This window comes from Diadema antillarum, unplaced genomic scaffold, assembly GCF_040938485.1.
Source record: "Diadema antillarum isolate AM-2024a unplaced genomic scaffold, OU_Dant_1.0 scf00000201, whole genome shotgun sequence".
Taxonomy (NCBI): Eukaryota; Metazoa; Echinodermata; class Echinoidea; order Diadematoida; family Diadematidae; genus Diadema; species Diadema antillarum.
This window is the reverse complement of record NW_027271090.1, coordinates 2,763,236-2,767,374: the sequence shown is the minus strand read 5'-3', so window position 1 is coordinate 2,767,374 and position 4,139 is coordinate 2,763,236.

Genomic DNA, 4,139 nt, shown 5'->3' with positions numbered 1-4,139 from the left:
GCACTCGCGGTCCGCGGAAACAGCTGAAATTGATCAACCGGAGCAAAATTGGCCACACAATTTTCATAAATGCCAACTGGCCATTACCTTTTTCAGAGGGAAGTGGTATCGACTATCTTAAAGATAATTTTCAGCAGTCAACCTTTCTGTCCACATGATTCTGGTTCTTTGTTCAATCTAGCAAATGATACCAGTGTCACGATATTTAGCGCCTGAATCGTGTAACTTCCAAAACACCGTATTCATACCAAAATATACTCTTAACAGACTTCATTGGTGTGTTAATAATTATTATGTCAAAAACAAAGTACAGTAATTAGAATTGTTTTGATATAACTTTGTCCAGATTCAAATTCTGACAACAGAGGAGAGAAAGGGGAAACCCATTTGAGTCGATTGGCCGTCACTGTGCTTGAAGGTGACCTTGTTTTTAGAAATTAGTTAGATCTCGCCACTTAATCTGTTATAGCCATACGAAGTAGGTACGTCGCCTAGTACCTCCTTGGTCATACATCACGAAAGAGCACTTGAAAGCAGACCTGAAGCTGGAGGACATTGAACGTTCTCATAGAGTTGGACCGAGGAGGGAACAGAGTAAAGACAACCCGAGGGGCATCATCGTGAAATTCAGATCGTACAGGATACGCCAGGAATTCATCTCCAAACGCCGCAAGCTCAAGGGTCAGAGGATGTCTATCGTAGAGGATCTGACAGCACGGAATCAGAAACTCCTCAGTGAGGCAAGGGCAAACGAAAAAGTTGAACAGGCATGGAGCAGAGACGGTCGCATCTACGTGCTGTTGAAAGGAACAAACAATCAAACAAGACTGGTCCACAACACAAAAGACATAAAAAAGCTGTGACTTTTAACATGCATGATATAATCATCAAGTCTCGACCATCCTATCTCCTGGTGGAACTTTAACTTTTTCTTCTGTATACTCAAAGACTTTTGAACTCTTTTTGACTCTTTGATGTGATTTTTGTGTTTTACTAAATTTTGTGTCTGATTTTCCCCCCTTTATTCCAGTAGTGTCCTTGAATGAATCCTAATGTGTGTGCTTCTTGTGATGTCTCTGTGTGTGTATATTTCATTTTCATCCATAACTTTCGCAAAACTTGCAGAATTAAGATATAAATATGTTCAAATACAGTATTCAATACTACTGATTATAATAAATTCCATTGACGCTGAATATTTGATAAAAAATTGTGTTTATATTCAAAATGAGTAATACACTTGAAAGTATAGATCCAGATATTCACTTCTTAGAAATATCCAATTCATACAAATGTTATACGCCATGTGAATTTAATCTGAAGTTTGATGATAGATCTGGTCTTAGTTTGATACATTTCAACGCCCGAAGTTTGCAGAAAAACTTTGATTCCATTTATGATTTTTTATCATCACTTAAACATTCTTTTTCTGTGATAGCAATATCTGAAACTTGGATAGTTGATACTCCTATAATCCCGTATAAATTGCAAGGATATACTTTTATAAATTCAAATAGGTATTCTGGGAAAGGGGGTGGGGTAGCATTTTTCATTTTGGATAGTATTAAATTTAAGACCAGAATTGATATCCTTCAAACTGAAGAAGAGAAGGCTTGTTGTGAATATCTTTTTGTTGATTTTGAGGGCAGTAATAACAACTCATCTGTGGGTGTGATATATAAGAAACCAGGATGTAAAATGGATTTGTTTTTTGATTTTTATAACAGAGTTCTTCGTATTATTTCAAATGAACGTAGAAATGTATATATCGTAGGTGATTCTAATATAAATTTATTGGGAATTTCGTTAGATCAAGAAGCCAAACGTTTTATAAATCTCAACTCATCCTATGGTTTGGTCCCTTTAATTTATACCCCTACACGTATAAAAAGGAATAGTGAAACACTTATTGATAATATTTTCACCAATGTTATTTGCTCTGAGTTGGATTGTGGCAGTTTTTATGCTGATATCACTGATCATTTACCAATTTTTATGTTTGCAAATACAACAATATTAAAACATGAGAAAAGATCTCAGGAGAAAATTAATCGAAAAATATCAGATGAAGGTTTGAAAAAGGTAAAACAAGAACTTAGTAATTTAGATTGGTCTTCTGTATATTCAACTTCAGATGCAAATGAAGCTTATGATATATTTTTGTTTTTGTTGATTTGAGTAGTAGACAGAAATTTGCCTTTGAAGAAAAGTAGTGTTCGTAAGTGTAAAATAAGGAAACCATGGATTACCCCAGAATTGTTAAGATATATAAAGAAGAAACATAAATTGTATAAGATATTTTTGAATGATAAAACTTTTATAAATGAAAGGAAATATAAAATGTGTAGAAATAAAGTGAACAATTGTTTACGTCATGCTAAAAAAACATTTCATTGTAACAGAATGTCAGAAAATAGAAATGATAACAAAGGTATGTGGTCAATAATTAATGATATTTTGAAAAAAAATCTAAGAAACATTTCCCTGATTATTTTGTTAGTGATGATAGGGAAATAAATGATCCTCAGTTAATAGCAAATGAATTTAATATTCATTTTGAAAACTGTTGTAAAACTGCATTAGATTCATCGTCTGATAATATGACATGTATTCCTTCATTCGATACTTACCTCACAGATCACTTTTCCAAGTCGATTTTTTAAAACCCATAGATGAATCTGAGTTGATTGAAGTTTGTAAATCATTGAAAAACGGTTTTTCGTATGATGTTGATTATTTAAATGTATACATGATGAAACAAATAATATATTCAGTTTTGAAACCTTTACTTTATATATTCAATTTATCTCTACAAACAGGTGCAGTTCCAAAAAAATGAATGTTGCAAAGATAGTACCTGTTTATAAGAGAGGAGAATCTCATTCATTTAATAATTATCGACCCATATCAATATTACTATGCTTTTCAAAAATAATAGAAAAATGTATATATAATCGGTTTTTTCTTTTTTGTCTTTTAACAATATCCTTTGTAACAACCAGTATGGTTTTAGAAAAAATCATGGGACTGATCATGCTTTGATAAAATTCCAAGATACAATTAATAAAGCTTTGAATATGAATAATTTTGCATTTGGATTTTTTCTGGATCTTTCAAAGGCCTTTGATATTGTAAATCATGAAATATTATTGTATAAATTACATTATTATGGTATTCGAGGGACCCCTTTAAAATGGTTCTCAGATTATTTATCAAACCGTTTTCAATATACAGTTTTCGGAAATTGTTCCTCACCTTTAACTGCAGTTAATTATGGTGTCCCTCAAGGTTCTATTTTAGGTCCTTTGCTGTTTTTGATATATGTTAATGATATCATCCATTCTTCTACAAATTTTGATTTCATATTATATGCAGATGATACCACCTTATTTTATACCCAATCTGGAACTGAACATTTGAAGGATAATATTGAGTTTGAGTTAGAACAAGTTAGTAACTGGTTTAAAAGTAATAAGTTAATTGTTAATTTTGATAAAACTAGTTTTGTTATGTTTTATAATAAATTTAGTAAGGTTTTTGATTCAATACAGAACACTGAAATTTCAGTTGATTCACACTGTATTGAAAGATTAGAGAGTGTTAAATTTCTTGGTGTTTATATTGATAAACATTTACAATGGAATACACACGTAGATTATGTTAATAGTAAAATTTCGAGGTGTGTCGGCATATTGCATAAGGTAAAATATCATTTGCCATTACGTGCTCTTATTATTTTGTATAATTCATTGATATTACCTTATTTAACATACTGTGTAGTTGTTTGGGGAAATTGTAGTCAGTATAAAGTAGATGCATTGATAAAGTTGCAGAAGAAGGCAGTTCGTATTTGCACTGGTAGTGATTATTTTGCTCATTCAGCCCCTTTATTTAAAAAGTTGAAGATTTTGAATTTCCATGATTAACATAAAAAATGTTCTTACATTATACAGCAATAATTGGATTTCTGCATTTTCAGAATATGTTACCTCTTAATATTTCTGAAATGTTCTTCGTAAATAACAGCATCCATCATTATGATACTCGTAACAGTAATTTATTTCATATGTTTAAGGTTAATACAACTTTTGCTAAAAAAATCTGTCCGGTTTAACTTACCCGTTGTTTGGAATTCTTTG